Source organism: Meriones unguiculatus, chromosome 4, assembly GCF_030254825.1.
Source record: "Meriones unguiculatus strain TT.TT164.6M chromosome 4, Bangor_MerUng_6.1, whole genome shotgun sequence".
NCBI classification, from domain to species: domain Eukaryota; kingdom Metazoa; phylum Chordata; class Mammalia; order Rodentia; family Muridae; genus Meriones; species Meriones unguiculatus.
In genome coordinates, this window is record NC_083352.1 from 140,163,694 (window position 1) to 140,183,719 (window position 20,026).

General features: G+C 39.2%; 1 pseudogene; it reads left to right on the top strand.

The window, feature by feature from the left end:
* Window positions 1-15,241: 15,241 nt before the first annotated feature.
* On the top strand, window positions 15,242-15,999 carry LOC110556109 (large ribosomal subunit protein uL10-like; annotated as a pseudogene).
* The last annotated feature ends 4,027 nt before the right edge of the window (window positions 16,000-20,026 follow it).

The following is a 20,026-nucleotide window of genomic DNA, read 5'->3' on the forward strand; positions in this document are numbered from 1 at the left end:
CAGAGGGTACAAGGAACTGAGCAAGAAGGGCCTATGATCTAAGTGCTAGTCATGAGGGTACTCAGTTTGTAAAAGGCATCAAGTTGTTCACTGTTCACTTTTCTACATGTGTATCTTAGACCAAATGTAAGGTACGAACATACAGAGAACAAATGCCATTTACGTTGTCTTTGTCAAGATTCGTGAACTTTACAATATAAATGCTATAAGCAATATAAATTAAAGCTGCAATAACTTACCACCAACACATCATATAAGCATAACCAAAGTAAATATCACATGGCACAACATTAGCTCCCTGCACAAGTTACTGTCATTGGAAGCATCTCAAACCAGAAAATGTACATCTGATCACAGGAACTCCAGGAGATTCTGTGCTGTTCATAAAGACAGAATGACAGAAGATCTATGTGGTATAAAAAGTCCTATTCTCAAGCTTTCCTAGGGAAAAAGATAGACTTCTCATCATGTTTTCTTTTCACATCCTAACATGCAACTCCAAAGATTAATTCAATCAGGGGAGATGTCCAATCAATGGAAAACTCATTTTGTCTAAACAAATAACAAATGGGTCAATGGAAACCCATAAATCATTGCTGAAGCTTTCTCAAAGCTGATCAGAAAAATTTCCCACAAAGGAAAGCATTCTTCTCTTAAAAGGAACACATGTGCTCTGGATAATCATACCATTCCTTCATTGAAGCTGTCAGAATAGCTTCATGGAGTTGATAAAATGTTAAAAGCCAATGTGTCGCATAACAACACATTCCAAGTCCATATGAGTAACTCCATTTCCCAAATCAAATCCTATAGAAATTTTTATATGATAAATTGAAGTATCTCTAAATTATTTCACAATTAACATTCAATTGGGAATACTATGTGGTTATTATCTATGACATTAAGTACTAAGCCAAGGCAGAGCTATAGAAAAGGAGAAACAACACGTGAGGTCCTTTCTCTAATGTTTTAGATTTTGCGGTGAAAATCATAAACAAAGCGGTGCTGTCTCCCATCGCTACTGGCTATGAAAAACGCTGGAGGGGAGCACGGAGCATTAAAGACTGTTACCTCTAACTTTCTTGTTGTCTACACAAGACGGGCTTTAATTGGCTTTCTCAAGATCATTCAGTGAAGAGTGAAGAAGCAGTGAAAGTCAGTTCTCTCACTATAGGACACTGATCTTTCATGGGCCTGTGAGCTATGCCCGTGGACTTGTTAATGGTCCACACAACCAGTAGGCCCCACAGCTCCTCTGTAGGGAGAATGGAGAAAAATCCTGCAGAGTACGCAGACAGAACCACCGCCAGCCAGGCAGCAAAGCAATGTCGTTCTCAGCGAAGACCTTTATTTACAAACACTAGATGTTTCAGGAACTTAGCAAATGACTGGTTTTAAAGTCATTTAAAATCAAGAGAGGTTAAGTTTTTTGTTTTTAATTTCTATTTCCCAACCTTGGGATTTTAGTTCTGTATAAGCACCACTGGCTAACCAATTTTGCCTCTGGAGGTACTGATATAAATGCAAATACTTTTGAAGATGGTTCCATATTCAAATTTAGTTAATGTACAACTCACCTCTGCCCCCATCCACTGTATGCAACTGTGATCACATTTATCATGTTTCTCATCTACTCCTGACATATGCCCGACAAATTACTCAGCCTCCGTACTCAGAGGGAAAGGCTTAAAGCAAGAAGCCGTGAGACCTGGAGAAAGTCCCATACTCGAAAGTGAGTGAGAGACACTGAATGAAATGATCATGTGGTTTATGCATGTTCTTCCCTCCCTAGGGCCTCTCAAAGCTGGTAACAAAATAAATGCATTATAAGACACGTGCTCAAACACACACATACACACAGGTATATACACAAACAGATGTGAGCTGAATGAAAGAACTAAAACTTTCTTCATGTGTCCTGTATAATATACTTTTAATACTTTATCTGAGGCATTGGATTTCCTAAAGCATGATTCTATGAGTCTGTTTTAAAAGAACAAAAACACGTATTGGGGCCTCTAATTCAAAAAATTTCTTCTTCTTATAAACAAACAAACAAACAAAAAACCCACTTCGAATATTCTCATCTTTACCAGTACAGACACATAAACCATCTTGTGTTGGTTTTGAACCAAAGAAGTTTAACAATTACAATTATGTTATAGAAAAAGAAGAGGGGCTAACTGCGGCAACAGACAAAGCATGTTATTTTTAGTTAGCATTGTTCTCACAGGCCTCATGGTTCAGAAAGACTCCTATGACTCACAAAACGTATTGTGTGAAATTATTTCAAAGTTTTCTACATCTTATTACAGCAGTTAGCCATTGCCGGCTAACAAACCACCCCGAATTCTAGTGGTTTAGAACAATGGCTGTTTATTTAGCTTGCCCTGCTGCAGTTGAGGATTGGGGTTGGATCCACTTCTGTTTCTTCCGACACTGGCTGAGCTCCATCATGCGCCTGTTTTGCCTCCAGTCAGCTGGGTAGCTCTTAGGCTAGACTTCGACTGCCTGAAGCCATCGGAGAAACTGGGCTCCAGATGCCTCCATCGGGTTAGCCAAGCAAGAGGGTGCAGGGTCATTCAAGTCATACAAAGCTTTGTGGAATCCAGACTTTGTAATGCTATCCCAGAAAGTCCTCTGTGTTTATGGTGAGAGAGAATCCTAAAGCCAGGTCAAAGTTAAGAACATTAGATTATTTCTTTTTATTTTATTATTTATTTTTATTTTATTATTTTTAAACACTAGAATATTTCCGGAGCTAACATCTGAGTTCTTGTATGTATTTGTACCTATTTAATAGACTCCAAGGAAATGTTTCCATTTTTGCTCTGTAAGGCAACACTTGTATATATGTAGCACATAGTATGAACTCAAAAATCACTTTTTGTCCTTGTGACCCAGAACTCCAGTGCCAGTCTGTCTGCTTACTTACCTGCCCATCCAACTGCCACTCCACCTACCATAGTGCTCAGAGACACTGTGGTATCCTGTGAAGGCAACACCAGGTGACCCTAGAGCCAGTCAGCCTCTGTGCTGGCCAGACATCTTACCCACCAGCCAGTACAAGAGCTTCATGTTATCCTAGGACATCGAATAACAATGGAGACCCCAAGCCACTCTGCCACCCCATATACTACGATACCTGGGAACTATGTGATAATCTATACCCTCACCCCATCAATAAGATAAGAGTCTCCAGCCTGGCCTCCATCAGTCTACCTGAGTGCCCCCACCCCATCAGTCTACCTAAGGGCCCCTACAAAACATTGATCATTTCCTCTGTGCTCCTAGACCCCTCAACTGGAGGACCACTAGCCCTCCACAGGCTTATAACCTTATAGAAAGTTTGTTCCTGGGTCCAAAAGTTACATTTATCTATAACTTAGCTGGGGCCACACCTATTTTACTTTCATAAATGTTTGATGCCCACAGATAGATAAAGATGGATATTAACAACAATAGGAGTGGCAGAAAGTACATTAAACTCCTGAAAACCAAACAACACACTACTCAATAAAAATTGTGTCATAAGAGATGTCAAGAGATAAATTTAATAATTCTTACAACCCAATGCAAATGAAAACCCAACATCTCAAAATATGTGAGGCACACAGCACTAAGTATCTAAAAACTTCAAAATCTGTAGGAATATTACATTAATAACTTAACAATGGACCTGAAAACCGTGGTGGGGGAGGGAGAGAATTAAAAAAAAAACATGTCAAAACAGTAAATGAATAATGAGACTGAAAATTAGGTCTGAAATTGATAAGAAAACTAGTTACTGCTATGAAAAATAGCTGGAGGGGCACATGACGCATTAAAGAGTGTTCCTTCTAAATTTCTTGTTCTCTTCACGTGATGGGCTTTAGTTGGCTTTCTCAAGATCACTCGGTGAAGAGTGAAAAAGCAGTGAACGTCAGTTCTCTAAACCCTGGTTCAACTTCACTTCTGTTTTTGGACACTGGTCTTTCATAGGTCTGTGAGCTATTCCCATGTAATCGAAGAAATAAAGATTTGGTTATTTTAAAAGATTAAAAAGATTGACAAACCAACAAAATAAGCAAAAGGAAGAGAGAAGTGAAGGGTATTAATAAAATTCTAAGTGAAATACTGAGAAAATTCAGAGAATCAAAAGTGCATATCTTAAGAAATCTATATTCTATTAAAGTAGAAATTCTAAACCATCTTGATATTTAGGAGCAATAAAAAAATCTAGATACATATAATAAGACCTATCAAAATTAAATCAAGGTGAAGTAAATAATGTAAATAAACACATAGTAACCAATAAGTAATTAAAAATCTCCCAATGAAAATAAGTCAAGAATCATTTGGATACAGCAGAGAATTCTACCAGAACTTTGAAGAAAAATTAATACCAATGCCAGTATTATTCTGATAGCAAAACCAAAGACCCAAAAAATAAGAAAATGATTAGCTAATCTTATAAACATATTCAAAAAATCTGAAGAAAAATATTTGTAGACTGAATCCAAGATTATCTAACCATAATCAAGTTGCCTTCTTCCCAGAGATGGTTAGATACACATAAGTCAATAAGAGTAATCAGTCACACAAACAGAACCAAGAACAGAAACCACATGATCATCTCCTTAGACACAGAAAAGCCTTTGGCAAAACCCAACATTCTTTCATTATAAAAAATACTGGAGTATCTAGGCATACAAAGAGCATACCTTAATATCCCAGAGGCAGCATCATGGTAAATGGAGAAAAACTCAAAACATTTATAATAAAAGCAGGAACAAGACAGGGATGCCCATTACCCTTGCTTCTGTTCAAGGTAGCACTTGAAGTCTTGACTAAAGCAACAAGACAAGGGAAGGAGATAAAGCAGACACAAGTAAGAAAGGAAGAAATCAAAGTGTATTTATTTGCAGGAGAAATAATTCTATACCCAGAATAAGACATCACCAGAAAACCCCCACAGAATGATAAATACATTCAACAAAATAGCAGGATACATAATACATAAAAATTAGTAGCCTTCCAATAGACAAATAAACAAACACATTGAGAAGGAAACCAGGGAAACAATCCCATGATACCCTCAAAATACACTAGAATAAACCTAAGAATGTGAAAGTCATATAACAAAACTCTAAGACATTGAAGAATAAAACTGAAGAAAATACAAGACGATGGAAACAGTTACCATATACATGGATTGACAGGATTAATAATATGTAAATCACTATCATTGATGGCAATTCCCAAAACTCCTGTGTAATTATTCACAGAAATTAAAAAATATCATATGGAAACAAACATTTTTTAAAAGGAGAAGCACTTTAGATGTGCCAGATTATGCATAATTTAGGACACTTTTAGTCACAAATAACAGAACACTCAAACTAAATTGGTTTAAGAGAGAATTATTGTCTCATGTGTCTAAAATTTCCAGGGTGTTCTGTTTCAAATACGGCTGGATCCAGGAGCTGAAATGCACATTCTCTGCCCTCATTCTCTCTTACTGTCACCCTTTTATCCTTTCTCTCTCATTCGTCTCCCACTCCTTGAACTAGTCTTCTGTTCAGTTAAAGTCATCCCCCACTTCAGGACTTCCAGAGGATCAAAGTTAATATTCTCTTTATGACTAAGAATTCCACCAAGCCTTCTTCATAGTTCAAGTACATTTTCTGGAATTGCATCTCACTACAACAAACTAACTAATCATGTCTGCCACACACCAAACAGAATATGCTGGTTCATCACTCCAGTACCACCCTTGGGGCTAGGGAATTATCCCTTCTCCTCTAGACCAGAAGTACTGATAGTTGAACAAGTGTGACTCCCTAAAAGAACACCAAAAACTGTCAGCATAAGGGAAATAGATGCCATTTTTCTGAGTCAACTATTTCTTACCAAGTCTACTGTGATCTTAGAAGGCCACGGAACTGGAAACCAGACAATCTGCGTCTATTTTTCTCTTTATTTCCAAATTATGTTGACTTTGTCAAGCCTATCATTTTCTCCTGGGTTTATTTTTTTCTTCTATTAAATGAAAGAATAGGTTTTGTCTTATCAGCAAACTTTAGCAATCTCTTTGTGCACATGCCTTGTCAGCCCAACCTGAACATGACTACCCTGATGTGATTCTTTTAAAGCAAAATCATTCTGTTTGGGGGAATAAAAAGAGCCTTTAATAATTCCAGGAACCACAGTCAGTAAAGAAGAAAGAAGTTGGGGTGAATCTGAATAACAGCAGTTATGTAGGCAGCGGATGCTAGGGAAAAAGTCACAACATCTAGTAACTGCTATACACTGGGGAAGAGGTACACAAACTGAAGCAAAAGTTGAAGGAAAGTGACGACTTGGTTGTACCTTAAAGCAATAGTAGGAGATTGCTGTGTGATTGGAGAAGGGAGCAGCAGGAGCCATGAAGCATGCCAATGAGCAGCATGGCTAGAAACCAAATATTGGATTTCTGTGTATTTGGAGAGGTTGCAGAAAGACTCAGCTGAAAGTTTGGGCTACTGCAGACTGTAACTCAAGGCCCTAGCATGCTGTGTTTGGGAGATGTTGTACTGTATCACACAGTGGACAGTGAGGGTCGGGGAGGGAGGTGGAAAAGAGAAGAGGTCACATCAACCTCTAGGAATTATTTGTCCAAACTAGTCCTTAGAGTAATTCATTAATAAAATAAGTATTCATTCTCTGCATCCTACAGATAAAAGCAGAAGTTATGTTGTAGCTAAGTGTCATGCCCATCCCACAGCATACTGGACAAGTCTAGATGAAGTTGGAGCTCCCAATCATCTGATCAGTTCTACCATGTATTTCTTTTACTGTGCCATTGGCTTCTCTCAACAACTAGATAACTAAGTGTGGTGACTGGCAGCTTTAACTCACCTTTGAGATCACTCATAAGATTGCCAGTGTTTTAAGCAGATAACTGTCATTTTCTCCAGGACAGATATTTTTTTATGATCACCAGGACATTTTTTTTATGATTCTATTGTTGTGTGAGACTTAGTTAGCAACAGAGAAAGAAACCTCTGGTAATGTCACCAACTTTAACTATAATAAGTCACCAAGCAAGGTTTCAGAAGAGCAAGCAATCTTAGCAAACAGTCATAATTCCAACTATATAGACATATAGTATTTGACTTAAATATAGGTCAAATGACTTTACAACTGAACCAATGTACAGAGCCCACCATGAAGTCTACCACAAAGTATTATTAGAACAAAAATTTTCCAACTCATTGTCAAGCTCACAATTGCTTGGATTGTTTAAGAATTGGGAGACTTAAATCCAGATTTAGAAATTGAGGGTGAGAATCCTGCCATTGTTAAAGGCATAATACCAATTAAATAAGTCTGAAAAGTTTAGAAACTTCATTTCTTGCTTTTCTTCAAGAAAAAAAAAAACTATAAAAAAGGTAGTTCATTTTCTTTGCATAATAGCACCTGCCATTTGCATAGCCAGCATGGGAAAATACACAGGAAATGCACTACGTTATACAACAAACAGGAGCCTACCTAAATCCACACTTTAGAAAGAGAAATTCACTTAAGATGTTGATTCTGCATTTCTCAAAAGAATTAAAAGGGTCATGACAGTAAAACTTGATGCTCTACCTACAACTATGCCATTTACTAATTGTCCTCTAATTTGAAGTTTCTTATGACACCATTTCACAGTTTGTAACATGGTGAATGTATTGGGATCCTTGAAGAACTATGTAATCATTGTCTCCAGTGTAAGTGCTGGTTTTGGATTGCTAACAAATGTTCAGATTCCCTAGGATAAGAGAGAGAGAGGGAGAGAGAGAGAGAGAGAGAGAAAGAGAGAGAGAGAGAGAGAGAGAGAGAACAAATTTTAGGGCCAAAAGGATGATTGGCTTGAGTGTCAGCACTTATGTTTGAGCTCCAGGACTGGCTCCAGCCTGAGGTTAACTTAGAATTAAAATGGAACTAGTGGTCTTGCCCTGGCAGACAAGAGGTTTTAACAAATCTATGACCACATACATACAGACACCATGGTCGCCAGCTAAACCACACACATGTGGCACACTCAGAGAGCTCCAGTGAAGCAGTTACCAACACAACACAGATTTGTTTTCTTCCCTTTCTAGGAGGCAGAACTGCATTTATCCCTTCACACTGCAGTTAAAGAAATCTACACCATAGTTAACAGATTAGCTTGACTTCTGTCCAGAATTTAATTTACTGTTAACAATGGCTGAAGAAAGTTCATCATCAGTAGAAAGCAACCTATCTATCATCTCCCAATCATTTATATGCTTACTGAAGTGAGAATGAACTTCAAAAAAGATGTGTTATCTTCTTGAATGTTTACATAAAGACCTCTTTGCATTCCTTAAATTTAATAAGTGAGCATTTTTCACACCCACTAGGGATATGTTTTGGAAAGTCAAACTTGTTGGCTACTCCTGAAGTACTCAAGATTCAAGACGCCATGAATTAAGGCTTCAAAGAAGCAAACCACATGTAGACATTGGTGAATTACCAAATATTCTTGAGTAGGAAGACAGAGAGAAAGCTCCAGTGATACTGGAAAGTCTGGAGAAGTGGAGACAAGAAACCTCACAATGGGCCGCAGTGGTTCCCAGGGTAGGCAAATATTTAGCAAACCTCTGTAAGAGGAAAGAAAGTATACTTCACAATCTTGACAACAACAGAACAACAAGACAGGTTATAGACAGTGGGCTTATGAGATGTTTGTAGGGTAGTCTCACATGCTCTGTCTCATCAGTAAGCTGAAAAGTTTAACTAGTTTTCCTGGAATCATTTAATCAATCAGTTACCTAGTGCTACTTAAAAAATCACTTGGTTCAGTCAGATCCCCGTAGTTATGACAGTTGAATTCTTCCATGGTTCTTCTCGTCTCTCGTTCACTTTGAGAGGCCTCTGAAGGTGTCATGAGGGTTTTCAATGCCATGAAGTTTCAAAAGTCATCAATAACAGAGGAAGTGAAGAGATGCAAGAAGACAGTGTTCATCTGCCTGAATAAGGATAAGAACACCAACTCATAGGAGGCCAATAAGATCCTGAGCTGTGACAGAGGGCAAACCTCAGATAACTCCAAAACTATCTTTGTCAAGATGCTGCCAGACAGGGCTGGAAAAATGGCTCCATAGTTAATAGGATGTGTGTTATATTATCAACACCCACAAAGGGGCTCAAAACCATCTACCTGTACCTGCAGTTGCAAGGGATCTGGCTTCCTTTTCTGGTCTCTGTAGATACCAGGCACACAAAGAGTATATAGACATACATGCAGACAAAACACCCATACACATTGTTTATTAGAAAAGACATTGTATACCAGGAATGCTGCTATGCTTTCTTTAATGTAAACTAATATGCCAAGGACAAGTAAGAGGTCCTTATCTTCATTTTCTGGGTCCTTAAGAATGTACCCCTTAAGAATGAAATGAATTACTTCAGCATCAAAGGTACTATCAGGAGGAACCCAACAAAGACCAAACATGAATTATAAAGAACAGCTAAGAGCGGGTCAGGAACTGCTGCATCCAGGCAGAAAACTGCTGTCTCCCTGGGGCACACAGCTGAATTTGCAGCCTCCAGCCCCCATTTGAAGCATCTGGCTATACCAGGCCTACTCTTGAGTGTTACATGCTGCCAACTTCCTGCAGACCTCATGGATTGGAGGATTTACAGCAAAGGGAGAACCATTCCTTCACTTCATCCCTCATCCCAACCTCCTGAACAGTCTTCCTCCCAAATCCCTGATGGTTTAAGCCTTCCCAAACCATTTTGGATTTTCTTATTTCTCTTTTGTTGACATAGAGCAGTTCCTACAAGGCACCCAGTTTGAAATGGTCCTACATATTTCCTCTAGGCACTCAGTGTGTGAGAATTCTGTCTCTTTTAATGACATCCCCACTCCCCATCTCTCTCCATTCCATGCTGCCAGCTCCAAGTCATAACAGTGACTCTATGTTTGTCTGTTTCACATTATGTATAAATTGAATATTGTAGAAATAAGCTTCTCTGCACCAGATGGGGGTTTTTCCCCTTTTCCCGTGGTCTTGGTCATTCATGAAAGTTGGACTAGCAAGAAACCTCCAAATTATAGATAGATAGATAGATAGATAGATAGATAGATAGATAGATAGATAGATAGATAGATAGATAGATAGATATAGTGTTAACCACCCTCCCAAAAGGAAGAAACTACCCCAAACTTCCTGTGTTTAAATATCCAGGCTATGGGCTATCATCTAGGCAGTTCAATTCATCTGGGCCAAGATCAACTAACCTTTGTATGCTCACTCTTTGCAAGACTGCTAGAAGCTGTAAGGGTCTCATTCCATATGGGATGGTTGGGCATGTCTATTGGAGTACACATTTCTTACCATCTGGAAATTAATCTTACTGAGGTCTCATGGGGTGGCTAGTTGTCCTAGAGTTATCAGAAGCATAAGAAGCATCTTGAAAACCAGGCTTTGTTTTTCATTGGTGAAAAGTAAGTAGCAAGGCCAAAGCTTTTTACAGGGGTCATTAGACAGACACCATTTGTTTGTTGTTGCCAAGACCCTATGTTGGTGTCCATAAAGTTCTGTTAGGATAAATCTTGTTTATTATCTTCCTTATGATTATTATGGACACATTATTTAACCCACTATCAGAAATAATAAGACACAGACACCTGTTAAATTTTATGATTGTCTTATTTACCTTGGGCTGGACAGATATTTCACCTATGCTGTTTTAATAACCATGCCATCCAACTCCTACACCCTATCTAATGTTATCTGCCTTAACCATCCTTATTTGGACTACCTTCCATCCATAATCTTATAAATGCTTGCTCGTGTTCTTTGTCTGGGCCTTTCCATGCCATTACTGGAGTCCATCCTCCCAGAGCATGTGCTTTCTTTACATGCTAACCCATCATGGCATTTTCCTTCCTCCTCTCTTCCTCTGTCTCTTTCCTATGATTCCCAAAGCCTGGGAACCTTAGCCGTGCCTACCCCATTTTGTCCTGCTCAGGATCTAGGCCTTTACTCAACCAATTAGGAATAATGTTGGAGGCAGTGTTACACAACACGGAGAGGTGTATCCCGGCAGTAACCAGATCTTGAGGGCCAGTAATTCTCATCAAAATATGAGCATCAGAACAACCCCCAACAATTCTGTAATAAGGGATGGGCTGTAAAAAGGAAGATTCAGTGCCAGTTTTAGAATTCATCAATGAAGTCCATATAGTCAGTCTCAATGTTAGGAGGAATATTTCTATTTAAAAATTCAAGATACTATCTAATAACCCACTAAGTAGCACAAATTACATCAAGCCTTTGATCCAATCAGTAGACCTAAAATCCTACAGAGCTTCTTAGATTTAGAGCTATGCCTTGCCTCTAGTGTATTACAAACCGTGAACACTGCTATGTGACTGTGCAAATTAGTTAACCTGTAACCACTGTGTAACCTGTTTCCTCACCTACAAAATAAAGTTGAGCCCAGCTCTCAAAAATGTAAGAAGGTTTAAATAAATTTATAAAGTTTTAAAAAGCAGTTTTTTAATGTACTCAAAGTATTAATACATATTTTCTTAATCATTATCAAGAAAAAAATGACTTCACAATCCTTTCTTCTTCCCCACTCACTTTTTGCTCCTCTATTGCAAAGTCTTGGAACACAGATCTTTATCAACTTGCATCCAGTTGGCTCTTTTTGATTGCCATGCACATTTACACACACACACATACACATACACACACTCAGATACTCAGACAGACATACACATACCACCACCACCACCACACACACCAGACAAGGCTTCTCCTACCATAACAATTTTCTAAGTGTCAGACAGTTAGAGTCTAAAGTCAAGATCCAGGCCTGGGATCTGTCTGCCAGGAGCTTCATGCCACTTCCCATAACTTGAACTCTAAGTGCCTGGGGTTTGCCTTATTTAAATGTGGTGTAGGCTGGGATTCCTCAGGGCTTCAATCTAGGCTGGAGCCAAGACATGTGTGACCTCCACTGGCTCGGGAATCTGCCTGCATTGCAGGCATTGAGTTTCTCTTTCTCTCTCTCTGTCCCCTTCCCTCCCTCCCTCTTTCTCTGTGTGTCTAATGGGTCTGTAAACAAATTCTTAAAGACAAATAGGTCTTACACATGTACAAACACACAATAATCCCAGATTTCAGGAGAGAATATTAGAGCATTCTGCTGTGGGGAATCTTAATCAGGAAAGAGCCCCTGTGTATACCTTCCCTGGACAGATTTCCTTTCTGAGTCCTACATACAGCAACCTTGTCTTTTACCTTCAGAATGCTCATTAATTGCCAGAGTGATGCTTCATGATCCCAACCATCCACATGAAAGTGATTGCATTGTGAGATTGGCTTTTTATCCTTCTCATCTTCCCTTTAATATTGTTCCCTTCTTGTTTTCGAAGTTTATTTCTGCGCTTTGTTTTCCAAATATGATCTGTAAAGCAATAATGTAAGCTTTGGGGTTCTAATTTTAATAAGCCCTCTGATTGAGGTGCACATTAAAGTTTGGAAAATATTGGAGCACACTAGTGTTTTATCCACATTAGAACACACTTGCCAGGCTTCTAAAACACAGATATGTGGTCTCTGTCACTAGAGGGTCTGATGACATAGATTTAGAGACATGCCTGGGATCCTGAATTCCTAAGGAGCTTCCAGATGCTGTGGATTTGGGGCACAGGAGCCACAAATTATGTATTTGGGCATCAATGCCTCCACCTCAATGAAAAGTGAGTGTTCACAGGTGTTAACTAAATCAGGCATTCTGCACAGTTCTCCAGAATATGAAGACTAGGTTTTTTTTCTCTCTCTCTCTCTCTCTCTCTGTGTGCTTCCTCTCCAGAAGCCTCACTGGTGTGTGACAGTGCTTTCAGTTAGATTCCCATCCTTTTTTTTTTCTTCTGTTACATAGCTTCCATATTTTCTTCTTTGCCATATGACCTTATAGGATTCTTGGCAGTTTCTGACAATTCCATTTATTTAATGCACTTAGAACCTAAATTTCATTTTACCCTGTGATATTTGGAGCATATGCAGAAAGCTAAAACAAATTAATAAAATAATATTTACTAAACAGAGCCCTTCTTGCTTTTTTTCCACACACCCTTCCTAATTCCCAGGAAGCTGCCACGTTGCCCAGCATTGTTTCTGTTCTCTGTTTCCAGCATTCATCCCCAATTTTTCCTGTCTCCTACACTTCTCATTTTTTCATCAGTTACAACAGCAGTTATTTTCCCCGTTCTTGACTCCCAAGAGGCCCAGTCTGTCAGTGAATAAAAAATAATGACTGACTAAAAGTAAGAGCAGAAAGAAAGGATCATATAGGGCCATTCCATTTATTCCCAAATTAAGAGGCAGAGGTAGGAAGATCACTAGATGAGTTGAACAGGAACATACTCTCTCTCTCTCTGAAATAGATAGATACATAGATAGATAGATAGATAGATAGATAGATACATAGATACATAGATACATAGATAGATACATAGATAGATACATAGATAGATAGATACATAGATAGATAGATAGATACATACATAGATAGATAGATAGATAGATAGATAGATAGATAGATACATAGATAGATAGATAGATAGATACATAGATAGATAGATAGATAGATAGATACATAGATAGATACATAGATAGATACATAGATAGATAGATACATAGATAGATAGATAGATAGATAGATACATAGATAGATACATAGATAGATAGATAGATAGATACATAGATAGATACATAGATAGATACATAGATAGATAGATAGATAGATAGATAGATAGATAGATAGATAGATAGATAGATACATAGATACATAGATACATAGATAGATACATAGATAGATCCATGGATCAGTAATCATAATCACAATAGCCCAAACTGGAAACAGCACAAATAGCTGAAGAAATAAAATCAACAAATGTAGGTATATTCTTATAGTGAAATGCTACCTGACAATGAGACTGACTGGTTACATTAAAACGTTAAAGTATATGCGTCACATACATGCAAATGCATTTACACATAAATGTATACATGTATACCTAAATTCACAGCAAACACATAGACACATAACACACAGGTATACATACAACTTGCACTCACATACATGGATGCATAAGTAACCACAATGCACACATGCAGGCATACATACATACATACATACATATATTACAACACAGTATATACATTCATGCATGTATGTATGTATATACAGTGCACTCATATACATAGCAACACAGTGAGCAATAGAAGCCAGTAAAAAATAGTGTGAGCATTATAATTTAAATTAACACTTAGAGGAAAGTAAAATTAGACGTAGGTGCTAACAGCCATGAGGACAGCTCTGCCTAGAGATAAGGTGTCTCTCCTGGATGGGAAAGACTAAGCCCTGCCTGTCACTGGTTAGATTTGGCTGTTGGCTGGCCATCATCTTGAGCAATCATCAACTCATGACACAGCAAGCTTTATGCTACAGGTCTTCTACTGAGTTCATGACATACTTCAATAAGATTTATATCAAATTTTTATTTAAAAAAATAAATTACAAAGTGGGTACCTTCTGACCTAGACCAAGTGGTTTGGGGGAGGAGGATTGTTGTTGTTTTTAACAAAAACAATGTCATAGTTAACACACTAAGCATTATCATAAATCATGGTGCCTCAATAAATAAAATGCTCATGGATAAAACTTGATATTGGATATTTGTTTCAGCCTCCTTGACTGTACTATTCCATCACTCAGAATTTCTGTGAGGTAGCAATTATCCTTTTAGTTTTATAGATAAAGACATAGAACCTGAAAGTGGATACTTAAGCTTGTCTAGAGAAACATGTCATTTGAGTGGTATGACCAAACTTTGGAACAAGGAGTCATTTGGGAGCTAAACAAGATGTCCTTTTGACTACAGGAGGCCATAGTAAATCTACAGGTACAGACCAGACTTTGCAAAGGTCAAAGTGTTGGCATTTCCTTTCTGCTGTTGGTTTCTTGGCTGTAAGAAAGCCTCAGTATTTAGTCCTCTATTGTTCTGCGAAATAAACCTGAATTCATGATGGAATTCATTTTGGTGGAGTTATCGGATAAGTGCTACAGCTAGCTTCCAGTTAAACATAGAAAAGAAAGTTAATTAGAATGTCACTTTCTCTACAGGTATCCTCAGTAGAGAGACATCGTCTTTAAACCCTACGAGGCAATCCCTGATGCACCAATGTTTGGATATTACCCAAAATGCTTCATTGTGGGAGCAGACAAGGTGGGCTCCACGCAGCTGCAGCAGATCGGCATGTCCCTTCGCGGGAAGGCGGTGGTGCTGGTGGGCAAAAACACCATGTGCGCAAGTCCATCAGGGGCCACCTGCAGAACAAGCCAGCTCTGGAGAAACTGCTGCCTCACATCCGGGGGAATCTGGGGCCTGAGAAGACCTCATTCTTCCAGGCTTTGGGCATCACCACTAAAATCTCCAGAGGCACCATTGGAATTCTGAGCGATGTGCAGCTGATCAAAACTGGAGACAAAGTGGGAGCCAGTGAGTCCACGCAGCTGAACATGCTGAACACCTCCTCTTCTCCTTCTGCTGACTGTCCAGCAGGTGTTTGACGGTGGCAGCATCTGTAACCCGGAAGTGCCTGATGTCACGGAGCAGACTCTGCACACTCGCTTTCTAGAAGGTGTCCGAAATGTTACCAGCGTTTGTCTGCAAACTGGTTACCCGACTGTTGCCTCAGTGTCACACTCTGTCATCAGTGGACACAAGCGGGTCCCGGCTTTGTGTGTGGAGACTGACTGCACCGTCTCACTTGCTAAGAAGGTGAAGGCCTTCTTGGCTGATCCATCCGCATTGCGGCTGCTGCCCCTGTGGCCACGGCCACCACTGCTGCTGCTGCTGCTGAGGCCCCAGTCGAGGCTGAAGCCAACGAAGAGTCGAAGGAATCAGATGAGGATATGGGATTTGGTTTCTTTGACTAATCACCTCCCAAAACAACCAGTTCAGCTAGCTTATTTTGAAAAGCACGGAAATAAAGGGTTATTTATCTTAAAAAAAAAAGAAAGAAAGAAAGAAAGAAAGAAAGAGAAAAAAAGAAAAAGAAGAGAAAGAAAGAGAGAGAGAGAAAGAGAAAGAAAGAAAGAAAGAAAGAAAGAAAGAAAGAAAGAAAGAAAGAAAGAAAGAAAGAAAGAAAGAAAGAAAGAAAGAAAGAAAAAAGAAAGAGAGAGACATGCGGACCTGCTGCATCTGCGTGGAGCCCACCTTGTCTGCTCCCACAATGAAGCATTTTGGGTAAAATCCAAACATTGGTGCATCAGGGATTGCCACGTAGGGTTTAAAGACAATGTCTCTCTACTGAGGATGCCTGTAGAGAGAGTGGCATCCTAATAAACTTTCTTTTCTATGCTTAACTGGAAGCTGGCTGTAGCACTTATCAGATAACTCTACCAAAATGTCACTGCATAGCTCAGGTTGGCTTTGAACTCACTATGTAGCCCACGCAGGCCTTGGACTTGTCCTAATTCTCCTGCCTCAACCTTCTGATTTCTAGAATCATAGACAAGAGACCATATGTCGCTCCCTGATAAGTGCTCTTGATAATACTCCTCAAACTTGAATAAAGTAAGGACTAACTGGAAGATACCCTAAATTAGAGTCCTAGATCCTACTCGCAAGAGATTCTGATTCTAGGACAGTGGTACTCAACCTTCCTAACACTGAAATCCTTTAACACAGTTCCTCATGCTGTGGTGATGCCAACCATAAATAACCATTACTTTTGTTGATACTTCATAACTGTAACTTTGCTACTGTTATGAATCATAATGTAAATATCTGTGTTTTCCAATGGTCTTAGGATACTCCCATGTGGCATTCAAATTCTGAATCAGGACATACAGGTTGAGAACCACCTCTCTAGGAGAAGGTAAATCCCAAGACAGCATTTCTAACAAGGCCCTGAAATCATTCTTATTGCACCATTATACTAGTATTGCTTTATGTCAGGGTAAACAACATTGGAAAGATGCCAGGAGCAGTTTTGTCGAACTGCCACCTCAGGCTAGGCCTACAAGACAGTTTGAGTCACACGGTGCCACAGCCTCCCCCTCCAATTTCTCCATCATCATTAGGGCCACTGTCATCTTTGCTGTCACAATGAGATTGTTGACCATATACCACCAGGCTGAGGTCTGGATTCCCCATTTTTAGCTCTTAGTTACAAGGCCCTGGTGCACATTTCTTCCTCATAAGTGCAAGTTTGTTGTACTTTGGTTTGCTTTGGGCTCAAGGCATAATAAATAAATAAATAAATAGGCAAACAAAAACAAGTCCATAATAAGTAACAGTGACTTGCTATTTTTTTTTATTCTCTTCTCTACTTCTGGGTATTTCTCTCCAAGAAAGATTATGCTGAGCTAAATTCTAGGTAAAGAATAAATCTCCCAAGAAGGACTCCAGTTTTGGTGTCCTTTGGATCCAAAAGCAATTCTCAGATTCTTCTTTTTTCTTTTCATTTTCTTTTGTTTTTCAATTCTATTCAGAGATCCCATAGCAGTTTATCTCCACAAATAATCGACTCCATGCAGGTGTCTTTCCGGAGGTGTTGTTCTTGTCTTCCAGATCTATTCTTCTTCCTTACAATAAAGGACCAGTTATGTCATAATCTAGGAAGCATAAGGCTAAAGAAGATGCAATCACACTCTTCTTACCCCACAGTTAGTTAAAAGACCAAGGAAAATGCGGAGAAACCTCTAGGCTTCATCCTTCTTCCTTACTAGGTGTGTCACTCAAGCAGACTTATTTCATTCCCACTTTTGTTGTAAAATATGGGTACGTTTTAATGATTCCCAAAGTCCTATTATTTCCAAGAGTCTGGAAACCTATGAGACTCAGAGTAGATAAGAACCAAAGAAAATACCTCCCTTCCAATTAATTTCTTATACAAGTGGTATAATCAGTCTAGTAAACTAGACCATCATAACACGGGGCTTGTAGATGACAGAAAGATGTGGGCCAGATAAGGGGACAAACAAAGGTATTGAGAGTAGGATGGGTAAAACCACTGCACTATCAGAAATAAAAACAACTTCAGTTTCTTTTCCCCTTTAAAGTCCAAAGAGAAAAGAAGTATCAAAATCCATTCTGGGGTTATCCAACAATAACACCATCTAAGAATCACTCAGTCCCTTTTCATATTCTGTTGCTACAGTAACAAAAGAGAGTAACCAGCTTCTTCTTGGAGGCTCATGGGTAAGGACCATCATCAAATCAGAAAGGCACACCCACTTTTCAAACTCAATTTGGCTAAAATGACTTTTTATGAGAACCCATGAGAAAACAGTTGACTTTCAGCCTTTATGTTATCAGAGTTGTTTTACATTAAATTACATGAACTTGGACTATAAATCTTGACTTTAGCCTTCAATGTAAGGCATTTGATGTGTCTGGGAACCTGCTGTAAGAAAGAAATTAGCTGTAAAACAAAGTAAAATGCCTGTTCCCATGGGAAGGCTCGGCAGGGCTGCTAATAGATCATGTGTTCATTTGGAAGACACTTTGGTCAAACAGCAACTGATATTTTCACTTTCCACTGCCTTGAACAGGAAATATGGTACTAAGGACTGAGAGACAGGGCAGGGCATCATATCAATTACACGCTCCGTAAACATCTGCTCACCCGTGTTTCCTAACGGTCTACATGTTTCCTGGTTGGAGATCAGTGATGCTGCTGGCCTCTGTTAACTTGCTTTACTCTTGGGTAAATGTCTGGGAAGATTAAGTGCCTTTTCAAAGAGCCCCAGAAGAGGAGACAGGCAGTTCTTCTTTACCTTAAGAAAGAGTTCCTGCTTTATAGCCCTAGCAACGGATGCTACAGCCTCTGGCTCCTGCAAGAAAAACATCTCGGAACCCACAAGGAGTTACTTGATAAGGATATTTGATGGCTTTGAGATAATCTCCTTCCACTTTGAGAAGCAATATTAAGGTTCACATTCATTCTAAAGAAAAGTCAGGTATCTTACGAAAATATACAAATCATGGCACAGCACCCACCTTAAAAACTGCTACACTTAGAAATCTCTTTTCTGAAGTAAGTGCCAAGGAGAAACAGACCATAGCTGCCTAGAGTTACTCTTAAGCCATGCTTTAGTGTGTGACTCCCTGGACGAGCCACTTGGGCATCCACGAGGAACGTGTAAGAACGGTAGTCTCAAACGCCACTTGGCCATCTAAGTCAGAAGTCCTCACTGGGGACAGTACCAGGGGTTGCAAGGAGTCCTTCCAGGATCGTGCTACCTAAAGAGTCTGAGAACCTTTGCCATATTGAGGAGCTCATGTGTCTACTTATGATGCTATCCATGACCAAGAGCCTAAAATACTCTCATCCATGATCAAAGGCCAGGGCTTGGCCCTCGCCTATAAGTGTCTATCACAAATGCTTTGCCATCCTATGCAGTTTTCTCCCCGAGGACTTTTGCAAAACCATGCTCATGCCTACCCCCTCACTCATTCAGTTTTTACTTCAAATGTCAGCCCTTTTGTAAAGCATTTCTCCACCACAGATATTAAATGTTTGCCAGGAACTGCTGCCTAGCATTACCCTTGTAGCAACTTTCCAAAACCGAAGACAACTATTTCCATGAGTTGAGGCTGTTCAGGGTTGCACCATCTAATAGAAGATAAAGTTCAGCACAGGTGTTTTAGGCGTTCTCTTTCAGTGTGTATCTGTCCCAATTCTTAAGCATCTACCCCTTCTCAGAACCTATTCTTATTCTTACTAAGTTATGAATCAATACAAACTAAAAGAAGACAATGTAGCTGGTTATTTTATTGGTCTTTCAACAAAATACTCTTGGAGGATATAATTTGTGTCTCTATCATGGGTTAGATTAATCCAAAAATCATTAAAACCCCTTTCTTCCTAGCAGGGATGAAGAAAAATACAGATGATGGTGCATTTAGAAGGAGTGGACAATGCCAGAGTTTTCTCTATTACTCTGTCATCAGAAA